Source organism: Lycorma delicatula, chromosome 5 (genome assembly GCF_047948215.1).
Source record: "Lycorma delicatula isolate Av1 chromosome 5, ASM4794821v1, whole genome shotgun sequence".
Classification (NCBI taxonomy): Eukaryota; Metazoa; Arthropoda; class Insecta; order Hemiptera; family Fulgoridae; genus Lycorma; species Lycorma delicatula.
This window is the reverse complement of record NC_134459.1, coordinates 162,999,741-163,017,018: the sequence shown is the minus strand read 5'-3', so window position 1 is coordinate 163,017,018 and position 17,278 is coordinate 162,999,741. Positions and strand designations below refer to the sequence as shown.

General features: G+C 30.4%; 1 long non-coding RNA gene across 1 annotated transcript in view; it reads right to left on the bottom strand.

The window, feature by feature from the left end:
* Positions 1-7,871: 7,871 nt before the first annotated feature.
* LOC142324574 (uncharacterized) overlaps positions 7,872-17,278 on the bottom strand; it is a 534,337-nt gene continuing 524,930 nt past the window's right edge. Inside the window, exon 4 of the long non-coding RNA XR_012756328.1 lies at positions 7,872-8,040. This is a non-coding gene — a long non-coding RNA (uncharacterized LOC142324574). The remainder of the gene's footprint in view (positions 8,041-17,278) is intronic.

Sequence of the window (17,278 nt, the reverse complement as noted above, 5' to 3'; positions counted from 1 at the left end):
GTCCCCCATTACCACTCACATGGTCGAGTTTTGGCCGTTAACTAACTCGACCGTAATTTTGGGAAAAGTTATTTTTAAGGAACAATTTGAAAGTGAGTGGCAGAAAATTACGGCAGTTATCGTGTCCACAAGACAGTGAAATATATATATATATGTATGTGTGTGTGTGTGTGTGTGTGTGTGTGTGTGTGTGTGTGTGTGTGTGTGTGTGTGTGTGTGTGTGTGTGTGTGTGTATGTGTAAATAATAAACTTTTGAACTGACGGTGGTTTTGGGGTCTAGGGGATGTGAAACGCGAAGATATGTCAAAATTTTCCGGAAGTCGAATTGTGGTAGCCATTGCAATAGGTAGCTTTCTTATAAAATGTAACTAAAATACTATAAAATAAACAAAAATTATATAAGTTATAAAATTCTTGTAGACCAACATACGAGTATACTTTTTAAGTAACTTTTTTAAGTAGCTTTGAATTTTAGGTTTTTGGGGTCAATTTTTAAAATTATAAATTTAAAGAATTGTTAAAAATAATTATATTCTAGTATTTTTTAGGGTGTTATTTAAGTTAATTTTATTATTAATTTTTTTTTTTTTTTTTACTTGATGCAATTTCTAGAAGCCATTAACAAAGACAAAAAAATGTAAGACGTTTTCAATAATAATTCGTCAATATTCTTTTTCTTGTTATTCAAAATTAAATCCTTAAATTCCTTCTGAGATAGTATAATTTAAATAAAAATTTCTCAGTAACAAACCGTTTCATTATAAAAATTTTTTCCACAAATAATTTGATAACTCTCAGATGAGAACCGATATAAAACGAGAATTTTTAAATATTTATAATATCTCGGAAGCGTAATGCTAGGATACAAAACAAAGTGCTTATTTTATTATATGATAACTCTACATTTTATCCCATATCATTGAGAAATTTATGTTATACACTCAGTCTCTTTTCTAAAATGAAAAATCGGAGGCAGTTAAAATACACGTCACGAGGTCGTATTTGTTCTGTCATGTAAGTTATAATAATTGGTGTTTTGAGTTACGACAAGTCCAGTTCTACAACAATAAAATTACGAAGATTTATCTTCCATTTTTATTTTCTTCTTCAACCCCCGTAACTACCCTGAAAAGATTTTATATTTCACGCCTTCACTTTATAAGCTGTTATCTTACTATTTACATCCCCTTTTTCTCGATTCGTAACACTTTATTCTTACCCTTTTATATTGTTTATTCCCCTCAACATATACCCATTGAACTGTATTTCCTTTTAAATGTTTATTGCAGTGTTATTCTGTAAGTTTCTGAATAGAAATATTCCGATTTTTATATCTCTGTTTGACCTGACCATATTTTGTTTTTTTAAAGTAAAGGTTTTTTCCTCATTAGGGAATGCTTGCAACAGCCTATAATAAAATAAATAAATTAAACATTTATCATTTATTGGTTTCCTCTTCATTGTGTCCTTTCGCAGAGATCTCTTTAATAAATGACTGAAATAAAATTATTACAGTAACCGAGATTGTAAAAAACCGGTCTATGCAATTTTAATAACCGCCAATGATTTTTAATAATTAATCTAATTAAAATGACTGTTCTAAAGAAGTAGAGTCTACGGAAAAGTACTTGAAGGGGAAAAAACGAAAACAGAACCCTTAAGAGAAACTTTATTTATCAATTAATATACATTACACTTGGATAATATTTTTAAATGATTTATTAACTCTCTATTGAAAAATAAACAAACTTACTGATTATGTACTCTTGACCGAACAAGCGATAATCAGATTATATACGCACCGTTGCCTCATTAGGGCAACATTTGAAAAGAAGCCAAATGTTTCCAAAATATAATCCTTTATAATAAATTAGCAGACCCGACAATGCTTCCCTATTGATAGATTTATATATATATATATATTAAATGAACACAATTGAAAGTTTGATAAAACATTAAACTTATTTCGCAAAAGCCCGTGCGTAAATCGGTCCAGTAGTGTTTTAGTTTATACACATACGAACATTGCCTATTTATATATATATATATATATATATATAAGACAAAAAGTCTGTTTTTATATTTGTTTGTTTCGTGAATATCTGGAAACCGAGCCACCTAGCGGGTATAGTTTTTGCAAAAATTTCTCTTTTCACGTAACCTCATATTTATTCTGAATATGAGCCAAATCGGTCGATGAATAAAATTTTTCTAAATATCTCAACCCCAGCACTATCTAGCGGGTCAGTATTTTGCACAAGTATTCTTTCCATGTAAGTTACACATATTCTGCATATGAGCCTAATCGGAACATAAATACAATTATTCGAAATATCTTGACCCCCAGCGACATCCAGCGAGTCCATTTTTTATAGAGGTATTTCTTTCTATGTTAGTAACACATATTCCGAATATGAGCCAAATCGGACCATAAATACAATTTTTTTTTAATATTTTGACCCCAGCGCCACCTAGCGTGTCCAAACTAATTCAGAAATCTTCGCGACTGTCCGCACAACTCTCTAAAATTTCATCGCAATCGGACGAATGGTATAGGAACGCAAACGGGACAAACAAACATTCATTTTTATATATATAGATTATGAATTTTAAGTAAATAAATTTCATTACTCTGAAGAAACCTTTACGATTAAAAAAAAATTGTCAGGTCAAACAAAGATGCAAAAATTTGAAACTTCTAGTAAAAAATTTACTATGTACCACTGCAAATGTTTCTGTAATGTAACATTTTAAACATTTATACTCCCCTCCCGCGAAGTTTCAGCATCAAAATTGTAGCATATTTACTTTATGAGCTCCTAATCTTAATTTGTTACCATATTGAATCCAATTTATTTTTATAGTAACATGAAATTAATTTATTTTTTCAGAATTTATATAATTTAAATTAATAGTTAAATATTTTATATTTTGTTTTTATATTCATTCATTCAACTATAAATATGGGTGAAAAGATTAAATATGCCTTGCCGGGTTCGATTCTTACAAAGGGTCTAACATTTTTTACAACTATTACCGGTTGTGTCTTTCTCGTTAATGCCTAGTACAAGTGATATTGTAACTCTAAATAAAATACAAAAATTAATTAATGATTTTTTTTATTTTCAGAATATCTTGCCCATCAAGCTGATCTAGAGGTTAAGTCGAAGGTTCTGAGGTTCAAATCCTAGTGAAGGTGAGTAGCTTTTATAGGGATTTGAATATTATACGAGGTCTCTTCAAGAAATACGTAGACTGTTTGAATTGCTCAGGTCCAGTTGGTTACAGTCAAATCCGCTTGGCGTCGCCATGTTCGTACAGATCAGCTGATTAAAGGCGGTTTTTTTATTGCAAATATGGTTGCTTAGCTACGCGGTTGTTTGTGAAGTGTATTTTTTCGTTTGGCGGATTTTAGAATGAGTGACTTAAACGAGCAACTGTGAAATTTTGTGTTAAACTCGGAAAATCTGCGAGTGAAACTTTTGATATGCTGAAAATTGCTTACAGCGACGTTGCTATGAAACGTGTGACATGTTTTAAGTGGCATGGACGTTTAAAGATGGTCGTCAGTCGATTGAAGACGATGAGCGTCCTGGACGTTCTTCCACGTCAACTGACGACAAGCACGTAGACAAAATCAACACCCTGGTTCGGGCAAATCGACGTCTGACCATCAGAGAGCTTGCTGAAGAGTGTGGAATATCAGTTGGATCATGTTACGAGATTTTGACCGAAAAATTGAAGATGCACTACTGGTTTTTTTCATTTCGATAACGCTCCAGCCCATTCAGCCTTCAGAACTCTTGAGTTTTAGGCCAAACACTCGACACCTGATCTCGCTCCATTTGACTTCTTCTTGTTCCCCAAACTCAAAAGACCTTTGAAAGGAAGAAGATTTGAGACGATTCCCGAGATTGAGGCAAATGCGACGAAGGAACTGAAGAACATCACAAAAGAAGAGTTCCAGGACTGTTTCCAAAAGTGGAAACACCGTTGGAATAAGTATGTGCGTCGGGGAGGAGAGTACTTTGAAGGGGACCCAGACAAGTATCTTCTAAATAAAGTACATTTTGTTTTATGACTTTAGTCTACGTATCCTTTGGAAAGAACTCGTATACTGGATACTTTGGTGATTGGGGTTCAATTAACCACACTTGTATAGACTCAAGCCGACCATTTTTGAGACAAGACTACACCTACTTTATTGTCATATTGGACCGTGGGGGTTTCTAATTGTATACTAGTAGAATAGATCGGTCTCAGGAACGACCGACCTGAGACTGTACAAGACTTCATTTGCATTCATATACTAGTACATATCATCCTCGTTCATCTTCTCAAGTAATACCTTACGGTGGTTCTAGAAGCTAAACACAAAAAGAAAAAAGGATGAGAATGAAATTTTTCTTGTTTCCTGTACATAGAAATTAAAATACAAGGAAATTTTAATATTGTAATAGGCCTGAAGTTATTCCCAAAAACTTTTCTGTTTTTTTTTTTTTTCATTATTTTGACAGCCACTGCTATGTTTGCATCAATAATAACGTATTTTTCGACTTGCAACTGATGCGTGATATTGTGCGTATAATTTAATAACAAAACTTTTTTTTCTTGATCTTTTCTCTAAAATGAACAGTTATCGAGTTATCTAAGGAAAGAGGAGAAAAAAATGGATATTTTTGCGATTTTTTTTAATATACATTTTAACACAGCTTTTTCAACTGGCACAACGGAATAATCAATTATAATGGATGATATTCCGGCGGTATTAAAGTAAAACTTAGCGATCATATAGAAAAAGTCCAACTCTTAACAGATACCGGATGGACTTTAATCTAAAAAAAATGTTCCTTCTTTAATTTTGTTTTAGCTAAAGAAATAAAATGAAATTAGAAGGTAAATTTAAGCAAAAAATAATCTTAACAGTAAATTGACAAGAATATTTATAAAAAAAAAGATATTAGCTAAACATATAAGGAATATGAATGGGGCTTAATGAGGATGCATTTGAAGTTAAATTATTTGTATTGTTACAACACCTAAATATAGATGTACTAGAAAACAAGTCATTCAAGAATAAACTTGACAACTTGACAATATAAATCATTTCGTACAGTAAATTTACAGACCAATACTGATTTCATCCTCTGCGTACATATCACTTCAATTGAACTAAAAATTTAACTTAATCTAAAAAAAAAAGAATACGTTTTTATTTTGAAATGGCCTATGAGGGACCTCGTCAATATTATCTCTTTGTTTATTTTCCATATTCCTTTATTTTTTTTCATCTTATATCCATTTTTTCCTGGTGCTGTTTGTTCCTTCATCCATTAAAAAACCTTTCTATTATAAATTACATTTCTAGACTTCATTTTAATCAAACATTTCTCCTCTTTTATTCTTGTTTTGAAGTCCTTTTAAGTGTTTTTCCTGTTTGGCTTTTTAGTTTCCAAAATTTTGGAAAATTTGTTTATTTTGTATTTCTGAAGTCATTCGGATCATGTGTTCCAGGAATTTTAAACTTCATTTTCTAACTGCGGTTTACAAATTTTTTCTTGCGTTTTATAAATTTACTTATTTGATTTTGTTTTGTACCCTAAAAAAATATAGTTATAATCCTTAATTATTCTTACATCATAAAATTATAGAAACCTTAAAGAGTTTAAAAATTGTTAAGTACCATAAAAATATTCATAAAAACAAAGGAAAAATTAGAATTTTTTTCGATAATAATACTAAAAAAAGATATGATTAAGATTTAAATATGATATATAGGTATTAACTAAATCAGAAAACAGAAAAATGCTCAAAAACCGTTTACAAAAATGTTTACTTAAAATCAAAAACTGTGAACTAGATTTAAATTATAGATCAAACGTCTTGTAAAGGGTTTGTGAGATCTTTCTTATTTTTAAATTTATTTCGATAATAGTTGAGAAAAATTAATTATTTATAAAATCAAATTCGAAAGGCATCAAAATTAAGAAGAAAAAGCTTTTTAGTTCGATTAGAAAACAACTTATTTAGTCTGATAGTCGCGTTAGTCTGACAGTATAATTCGGTAGATAAGGTACTTTTTTATAACAATAATTTTCATAATACGTTATGTTCTAAGAACAGTTTAAAAAGAACAAAAGATGCTTTAATTCCAAACGTTTAAGTTTTATGCAATATTAAGGAAAAAATAATTAATATGTTACAGCTATATATTTTCTTTCATATGCATATGCTCATCACTTAGTATTTAGCATCTTCTCTATGCCTTGATGAAAAGCCTAAATTGCTCTCACAAGATAACTGTTTAATCTTTTTATTTTAAAATTATATATTACCGTTTTGTTTTTTTCCTGTCTTATAATATTATTTTACAATGGAAACCTACCAATACATGAGGACATTGAGGAGGACAATCGTGGTCCTCTTCGATCTAGAAAGCCACCTATCAAAACAGCAATTACTGCCACAGAGGACGGATTATATCTAACAAAAATATAATAAAGCAATACTAAAAAGGTGGATCCGGAGGTAAATAAAAAAAAAAATACGGGTCATATACATAACCTCCCTCTTTTGAAGCCTGTTAAAAAACGTTTTTTTTTTAATAAATGCAAGTCTTTAAGTACAAACAAAAAAAATTCTTATGTATTTAAATATTGATAGCATTCTTTTGAATAAAATTACGTAATACGTAAAAAAATAAAAAAAGTTTAATACAGCTTACAATCTTGAAAAAGTATCTACATTAACGTTCATATTTATAGGAAGTTTCCACTTTTTTTTTATTTATTTGCATCTTATTCTCGAAAAAAAGTAGATTGAGCTATTTATGCAGGATTTTGTAAAGCATTACGATGAAATGTTTCATTTTCTTTTGTTTCAGGTTGCCCGTCTTAGGTCTTAGGTCTACTTCAGTTCTTTTTTTTTCTCTGAGCGGTTTATCCGTTATAAAATATTATTCTTTGCTCTCCAACAATACATCAAGTGTTCCTTCACGTGACCGGCAGAAAGAAATGATAAAAAAAAGTACAGGAAATGTTACAAAAAAAAAAACATACTCTCGATTTTTTATACAGGTTTTATATACATGTATATATCAACAATATTCATAAATCATTCCTGTACCGCATATTTCTTTCTCACAGTAGTCAATATAAATAAGTTAAAGCATCTACTTGATATACATGGATATCGAATAAAGGTAATAAAAAAAAAAAGATTACAAATCCCCAGCTTATTTAGTTACATATTTTAACCGTATAAAAAAAAATACTCAACAACGGTCTACTCAATTCTTTACGCACTGTACTAAAAAAGTAATGAATTTATTTCTCGTTATGTTGCAGATTAACTGAAGTACTCGTCTTTTGTACAGAGAAACATTGAATTTTTCAGCTAATGACCACTTTTCCCTCTAGGCTGTTTAAAAAAAAAAACTAGTTTACCTTCCTTTCCTAAAGGTTATTTGAAGGTATATGTCAAATTATAGTTTCCTTGGGTAATTTTATAGAAAAAATGTAAAATTTTTAAAAAATTAAAAGATCTATTCTAAAAACACAAAAAATGTTAGTCAACTTAAATAGATTTTAAATCTGTTTTACTTTTCAAAGAAAAAATCACCTATCACGTTTTTTACTACTATTACTGGAGGAAAGGTTTAAAAAGTAAAATATTGTCTTCAATTGAATAAATAAGTATAAAATAATAAATAAAGGTTTTGATTATCTAACATTTATCATTAAAAACCTACAATTATTTATTTTTTAAAATGATGAAATTTTTCTTGAGGAAAAATTAAATTACAAAACTTGTTAACATAAATAAAAGAAATAAACAATTAAAAATATCATATTACATAAACGGTCCGGATCAGTTTACCCTGTAATAGTAAGTTTTAAATAAATATTATTCAAATAATCAAATATATTTCATAAGATTGGAGTTTAAACTTTTTTAATATAGATTTACCCACCGTAATTTAATGTGTGCGATCCAACACTTTTAGAACAAATAAATATGGAATGTAGATTTATTCATACCTGAAAAAATATAGAAAAAACCAGTTAGTATTTGCAAACGGTATCATACAGAATAGATACACAATAGAATAAAATTTACTTTTGGTCTAGAGGAGAAACAACCTAAATAAAAAAAAGATATTATAAAAAAACGTCGTTAATCTTTCCGTTGTTATTTAATAAATTAAAGAATATGTATAGATAACATCGCATCTGCTAGATTTTATAAGCGATTTATTTACATTTAAATAAAAAGATTTCTTTTTACAAAAAACATATAACTTTGCTAATAAGTTTTTGAATAATGCTAGTAAAATAACCGTACATTTCTGTAATCCCGTTTAACGTACACAAATAATTTATACTTAAATATTTTTTTAATTCTTTAAACTTGTTATATTATTTTGTACAGATCCTTATTATAAACGTCATGTAACCGCTAATTTTTTTGCATTATACGGACGGACTAAAACGACATTTTTATTTATTTTTTTTTTTAGCCTCCGGGACCACTGTTAGCTATTCCTTCAGTGAAAGAGCTGAAATGGCAGTTTTTTGTATCTTGTGAAAGTGTCATGCCTGACCGGGTTTTGTACCCGGGACCTGCGGATGAAAGCCGAAAAACTACCACTTTTGTGGCAGTTTTTTCTAACGAGTAATTCTATTTCTAACGAGTTAAATTCTATCAATTCCTAACGAGTTAAAGATAATTTTAACAAGAACAAATACGAATAATTATTTATTAAATAAAATTTCAGAAAATGAAGACTTAAGAGTGTTATTGTTCTGTTTCTTTTATTTTAGGACAAAACTGATCAGATATCCGATGATATTTTTTTTAGTCAATGTACACGTTTATGATGATATATGTATACACTCTTATGCGTGGTAAACGTTTTAGTAGAGTATCACAAACATCTTTTATTCCCGGTAATGTTCAATACTTAAACTTACTTACGTTTGTGTTTGTCACTTTTAAACACGCAAATCGGAAAAAAAAATACAAATTCATTTTAATTTTGAACAATTAATAATAAATAAATTTATTATACAAAATCTGATGTGGAAAAGACATGATTTCCTTGTACGCCTATTAATTTCATATACACATATTTTTTTTATTTTTAAATGAAAAGTACATAAAATTTTATTTCATTAATAATTCCTGACAATTTATCTTTTTTTTTTTATTGTTAAAATTGAATTATTATTTATTGTAAAACATTTGTTACAATCACAGGTTAATAATTATAAATAAATCGATGTCGTCAAATTAAAAAAAAATAGAAAAAAAGAGGAGATTAAGTTAAAAAAGTTAAAAGTTAAAAAAGTCGGATTCGAATCGATGTGCTTTCCCCTTGTAAGACCCCAATATTTCATTAATTAAAATTTTACTTGGATATAACTCTGGAACCAATGAAAATAAGTACAACTTATGATATATCACTGAAAAGCTCTCAATGAGGGCTTATTACTGTACTTCAGAAAAAATCCAAAATCCAAACCTTTTGGATTTTGGACAACAGTCGTAAATCCAAAATTTCAATATCCTACGGATAATTATTTTTGAGTTATGATAGATACATACGTACAGAAACGCCGAAACTAGTCAAAATGGATTCAGGGATGGTCAAAATGTATATTTCCGTTGAAATCTGAAAACCGAAATTTTTCGCTATCACAATACTTCTTTTACTTCGTACAAGAAAGTAAAAAACTAAATATAGAAGAGGAAAAAACGTTACACAAATAGTAAATATTAAAATAAATGCAAGAGATATTTAATTAAGAAAGATGTAATAGCAAATACTTTTGAAATGATTAGTTAGAGAAGAATTTAAAAAAAAAACTATCGAAATTAAAATTAATGATGACCAAAAAGTATATACATAAAAATACCAACGGACCGTTTAAATTATTATTTTATTTATTTATTCAACAAACAAGAGAAACACGGACTACTCTGAGTAACTTGATGTTAAAATAAATTTTTGATGTATGAAAAATATGAAGCCTTGCCGGCTTCGAGCCCAGCTTCTTACGAAAGGCAGATACACGATACCACTCCGCCAAGGAGGTCAGCAATTTAAGTTTAAAAAACGAAAATTATGAAATTTTATTTTAAAATTTATTAAACATAAATTTTAAATTTAATAAATTTTTTGTAGATAAATTTGTTTTCTATTTTATTTTTTACAAATGATAGTTGCGTTTTTATTTTTTCTATTGCAACCCGAGCTAGACTACTGTTCACAACGTAACGTTTACTAAACTTTACAGTTATGAATCGTCTGTCCATTAGTTTAGTGCATATCATAATACTATCTAAAGGATAAAATAAGCTTATTTAAGTTCTCAACGATTAAATTTTTATTTAAAATTTATTTTCATTCAAATAATATTCAGGAATAAACAACTAAGGAAGCGTATAAAAAATATATGGAAGAAAGAAAAGAATATAATTTGAAAACATATTGTCTAAATAAAGTAGATATTGCATTGTGATAAATGAGAAAGGTTGAATCACAACGGCTAACACTTTTTACGCTTATTATTTAGTTCCCCAGTTAATACATACCCCTTAAGCTAGACCGTTAAGCCATTAGGAGACTAAAATAAATTTAAGTAACAGGTAACCACCGGGTTGGTCTAGTGGTTAACGCGTCTTCCCAAATCAGCTGATTTGGAAGTCGAGAGTTTCAGCGTTCAAGTCCTAGTAAAGCCAGTTATTTTTATACGGACTTGAATACTAGATCGTGGATACCGGTGTTCTTTGGTGGTTGGGTTTTCAATTAACCACACGTCTCAGGAATGGTCGAACTGAGAATGTACAAGACAACACTTCATTTACACTCATACATATCATCCTCATTCATCCTCTGAAGTATTATCTGGACGGTAGTTACCGGAGACTAAACAGGAAAAAAAAATATATATATTATGTTATTTAATGGAGTAAAAAGGTTTCATTTCTCCATATAAAAATGAAGAATAATTGAATATTTTAGATCAAAAATATGTTAAAACATTTCAATAATACTATTTGTCATCATCATCATCATGGTGTGATGTTCCGCCTTTGGCAGGTCCCTGACACCACTGCTGTTTCTATCTGTTTCTGTCCCATTCTTTTCTTTTCGTGTATTAGTACGTATAAAATTCAATTTATCCAATCAGCTATCACTTCTGAAAGTTATTATTATATGTAAATAAAATACTCAGATTGATTTGCTCTAATTTTAATTCAATTTAAGGATATAAAATATTTTTTTTTAAATCCGGCTTTTGTAATATAAAAAAGTAATTTATTCTTTATAAGATTTTTGATCAACTTTTACCATAAAAATATTTTAAAAAATGGACATCTTTTCCGGTTTTATATTCCAATTCTGAATTCTACTAGGAAGAAGGATTGGGCTAAAATATTACCTGTCATCATATTTATTTCAAGATATTCATGGAAAATATTTTTTCTTGGTCAATAGTCATTTGACTGGTTTGATGGTACTCTTATGCAGTTTTTTTATCCAGTCATTTTAACCCTAATATAATTAATGCATCTAACCTCTTCAGTTACCCGGTTTATGAATTTGAATATTTATCTCTCTCTAGATGTTCTTTCCCCAAATAACTAATTTACATAATCTGAATGTATAAATAAATGAATGACCTACATAAACTTCCTTAAACTTAAAGTTTTCTCCTACGTGTGTTATAGACTCTTCAGTTCATACATCGAATCATCTAATATTCTCCTGATATAATTTTTTCTTTTTCTTGTTTTTAGTCTCCGGGAATTACAGTTCCGGTATTACTTTAGAGGATGAATGAGGGTGATATGTATGAATGTAAATGAAATGTAATCTTGTACAGTCTCACTTCGACCATTCGTGAGGTACCTGATTACTTGAAACCCAACCACCAAAGAACACCGGTATACACGATCTAGTGTTCAAATCCGTATAAAAGTAATTGCCTTTACTAGGATTTGAACCTTAGAATTCTCGACTTCGAAATCAGTTGATCTGGGAAGAAGCGTTCACCATTAGACCAACCCGGTGGGTTGAATAATAATTTAAACGTTTTTAATCTTACTCTTGCTGCTTTTCCTAATAGTCATATTCGTTACCACAGATTACTACACTACCCACAAATACAGGTTGTCCCATATAAAACGCAACCCATCAATCACTCATCCATGAAATTTCAAAAGTCAAGCTTGCTCCCCTACTCGTTACTGAAATAGACTCGTCCAACATCTGAACATCGCGGCGACGCAGTAGAACACTACCGATATTAACAACAATGCAATCATAACGTTCAGTGTATTGCTAGAGACAAAATGGTGTTTTCACTAGATGAACGTATTTTCATTGTTGAGTCGTACTTCAGTACGAAATCAGGGGTTGCAGTGCAAGATTTGTTTCGCCATAAGTACCCGGATAAACCAGCTCCTAACAAAACATCAGTATTAAAGTTAGTTGCAAAATTTAGAGAGACCGGTTCTGTTAATAACAAGGAACACAAAAGATCTGCGTCAGTGTTGAATACAGATACAGTCACTGAAATCAAAGACCGATTAACCGCCTCGCCAAATAAATCGATCAGACGTTTGTCTGCTGAAATTAATTTGTCTAAATCAACTGTTCATCGGGCGACCAATTACAATTACGACCTTATCGCATTCAAACGGTTCATCGACTTCTTTAGCCCGACAAAGAAAAACGGCTACAATATTGTCAACGGTTCCGTCGATTTCTGCATGAGGGAATTAATGTTATGGATTTGTTATTTTTCACAGATGAAGCACGGTTTCAATTGGATAGCTACGTAAACAGCCAAAACAGTAGAATTTGGAGCGCTGAAAAACCCCACGTTTATCACAAAAAACAATTACACCCGCCGAAGTCGGGCGTGTGGTGCGCGATATCGCGGAAGAAAATAATCGGTCCTATTTTTTCGAGTACACCATTAATGCAGAACGATATCAGGATATTTTATTTCAGTTCATCGCACTCTTGGAAGAGGAAGACAGACACTGTTGGCTACAACATGACGGTGCGACATCGCACTACGCAGGTTCAGATTTGACATGGCGATCGACGGGATGACTCCCGAAGCTATAGTAACTTTTATGACTAGTCGGGAATCCAACTGAAAGAAAATAGCGTGTTACACCAGACAGATCTTATCGCAGAAAAACATCGACGAAAGGAGACTGGGTTTTTGATTTAGGTTAGGGAAGGGAGGACAGCCTCAGCGGGGAGGGCCGGCATGCCAAGGTGTGTCGGTTCCAGTGAGCCGCTGGAGACTCCTGGGGATATAGTTTAGGGATTAATAGAATAATAAAACAAAAGATATAGAGAAAAGACCTCGACACCACGTCACGACACTCCAGGTATGGCGTGGTGTCTGAAAGGGGCATATAAAATAAAAGATTACTCTCAAAAAGAGCTACCGGTAGGCCGACCTGCCATGCCAGTATATAGCTGGTAGGCGGGAAGGCCTATTTGAGTATAAAGACACTCCCCTGGGTAGCGTAATACCAACAAGTCGGTCCGGCCCAGGGGAGCTGAGAAAAAAAAAAAAAGGTTCAACTTCTGATTTCGTCGAGGAATTCTTTGGTAATCGTGTTATCGGTCTCGAGGCTTGTGGCCACCAAGATCTCCAGATTTGACTGCGGCGGATTTTCTTTCTATGGGGTTACCTCAAAGAAAAAGCCTACAGCAACAAACCACGAACACTTGAAAGTCAATATTGAACAAGCTGTATTAAATATCCAGCCACAAACTTTGAAAAAGTTGCAAGAAACGCTGTAAAAAGAATTGAAGCTTGTATTCAAGAAGATGGCGCCACTTCCAAGATTTACTCTAAATGTAAGGTAATGGATGGTAATAATAAAAATTACATTTACATTTATACATGCCTTTTTATTATTTCAATATCTACCAATATAAGGTTGGGTTGCGTTTTATATGGGACACCTGTATATTTAAGAAAGCGTTCCTGATTCTTAGATCTATATTAAATATTAGCAGAATTCTTTTACGAATATTTCCTTAAAACAATCTAATTTTGATCTCTACCTTACTTCATCCATGGTTTATAATCTTAGCTCCTTAATATTAAAAATTCTATAAGTTTTATTTTATTATGTATTGAAATATTTAATTCCCGATTACCTTCCTTAACATTACAATTCATTACACCACCGAATTATTATTGTCGTTTTAACGTAGTATCTGTCCATAAAAATAAATCCATGCATTCAGGATTTCTTTTAACACATACCAAAATATAATGTTATCGGTGAATCTTAACAGTTTTTTGCTTGGATAATTATTCCACTCCAAATGCATCTTTTAATTACTGATTTGTTCCTTCTACAAACAGACTGAAAAATAACGAAGATAAATAAATCCACGTCTCCCTTCTTTCTAAAAGAAAGCTTACTTTTCTTCATTTTTTATTCTCACAAAGCTATCAAATTCTTTTACAGATTATATGAAAAAATTAACATTCTTTATTCTTCTAAAAATATACATAAGAAATAATTTTTTAAATATAAAAGAAGTAAAAATATATTGCGACCTCTTTGGCGGAAATTTTTCACTGGTATTAGCTGTAAAAACTATGAAATATAGAGAACGTATACATAGGGATGAAGGAGAAAAGGGAAATAATTTGGGAACTGATTCTAGAGCTAGAAATAAGGAAAAAGATTCATACAAACGTCCAAAAACATTTGGTTATCGTGTTACGGCTAGCGAAAACTTTCGCTTAGATTCCAGTCTCTCCGGTGAAACAAGGTCATACTGAAACTTTTAAGACATTATATAACAGAAAAACTTGATGGTTTATTATGTTTTTCACTTGAAAAATCCAATGAAATCGGTCCTACAACGTTATCTTCCGTAATTTCCAAGATATCCAACGTAAAATAGAAAAGTTCGACGAAGAAAATACTTTTTTTTTGTTTGAAGTACAATAAGTTTGTTAAATGACTAATAAATGAGTAAATTTTATTATCAAAACTTGAACAGATTTTATTTCTAACAGAACTGATATAATAACAATATAGTAATTGTGAATGCTATTATTTTTAGGTGTTGTTTAGTTTATTTAGATAATATTGCGTGGAAAGTGACACTTTACCATTTCAATTTCAGGAACGAAACGCTAGTCTATGTATAACTGCACATACATATTGTCAATTTTACGGTAAAATATATTTTTTTCTCAATATTTTTTATTAATAATTTCAATAAATATATTGAGTGTATTAAGTATGCATTGAAAAGTTACCAGTGAATAAAAAATATATATATATACACTAGCGCGCGCGCACACACACACTCCAAGAGTCACGAGGCTGTCTGTACAATGTATTACGTGATATTCAAATAATTAATAAATAGTAACGCTAGTTCATGTATCTTACCAGTATATTACATTTTAAGAAGTATTTGTTGTTTTACTGTATAATTAACTGAAACTATATCTCTAATTTAAAGTTACGTTACCTTGAACATTTTCCTTCGATGAATGTGTGTTATTTCATAGCTACAACATAGTTAATATTCACTTTGGTAGTTTACAAAATGAATAATTTTATAGAATATTCTCTACTTACATTCATAGGGTACAGTTACGTTAAATATAATACTCGTCCTTTATAAAACGAAGAAATCGCTTTTCATGTGTAAAATAATATTAATTACGTAGACAAGTTACAATCGTTAATATTTTATTATTTCAACTTTAAATTTCTATTAAGTTCAACAACATATTTTATACTACTAAATTAAATAAATATTAAATAAATTATCCTAACACATCAGCAATTGTAAAGTGAATAGGTAAGTATACATTTTTGACAGCATAAAAATTTCCTATAATTCTAGAAATCACTAATAATAACTGTATGGATCGAGGAAAACATACATATGGTGCGGTCCAAGACGTATTAGCCAAAGTTCAAGAACTGATTCAGGACACCAAAATGAGCAAAAACATTCTTATCAACAAAATCCTATTTTGCTTTGTTTTCCTTCTGGACGCCATTTTGTGCTTTTCAACAAAAAAAAAAAAAATATTTCTTTGGGATGCGTAAGCCTACTTTAATTAAATCTGGTAAATCTGAGATTAGTGTCTTGTTCTACAAAACAAAAAAATTTTGAAAAGGTCATCTTCAAAAATTTCAAAACGGCGGCCACCTAAACCGTTTAATCTTCAATATCTTTGTAATTATTTATGTGATAAAAGTTTTACATCTACAAAATTTATTAAGCATTCTATTTTTAACAAAATGACATCTCATTAATAAAAATCCGTTGACAAAAAATCGAGTTATTACAGACAATTAACCCGGCTGTACTCTCGTGCACCGTAATGCAAGCTGATCATTTTTTTTGCCTGTTTATACAGATTGATTCAGGAGGATAGGGCAATTCTTTGACAACTCATTCTAGAGGCTAAAAATAAGAAAAAAGCTCATATAAACATAAGTCCGAAAACGCTTCGTTAGCGAGTTATACAGAGTGAAAGATTTCGCCCGAGTTTCAATTCCTCCGGGTAAATTGAGGCTTTCTGAAACTCTGGGAAGGTCAATTAAGGGAAAAATTCAATTGTTTCTTATGGTTTTTGAGCTGGGAAATCGAAAAAAATAGGTCCCAGAACTGTATATTTTAGTTTCTGAGATATCCCATGTAAAACGCCAGAAATAGGATCAAAAAACACATTTTCTTTCGTTTGACGTACAATAACGTTGTTAAATTGGCGATAAATCATAAATTTTTAAACATAAAATGTGTGTGTGCGCGCGCGCGCATGCATGTGTGTGTTATATTTCTTTGTTTTTAAGATTTAAGTATCATATAACAACATACGTTGAGATAGAATTATAATACAGTATTTTTGCAAAAACGTCAGTTTTAAATTTAGATAAAATATCTTTTTTCTCAAAATGTACCTACTTCATATATTTAATTAAATCTTAAATTAAAGGGAACCCAGACTTCAAAATAAAATGTTTCCCTTTTTATCATAAATATCATGAACGATAGAAAACATATTGTCAACTACCATACAATTTGTAAATATGAATTTGAATTAGAAAATGTTGAAGACTAAAGTTTAAACATAATAAAACATATGTAGTTCTATAACAGGAATAATACAAAACAATTTTAATGAAATTTGTTGGAATTATCACTATATATAAAAAATGACGGTGCGTGGGTTTAATTGTTTGTCGTAT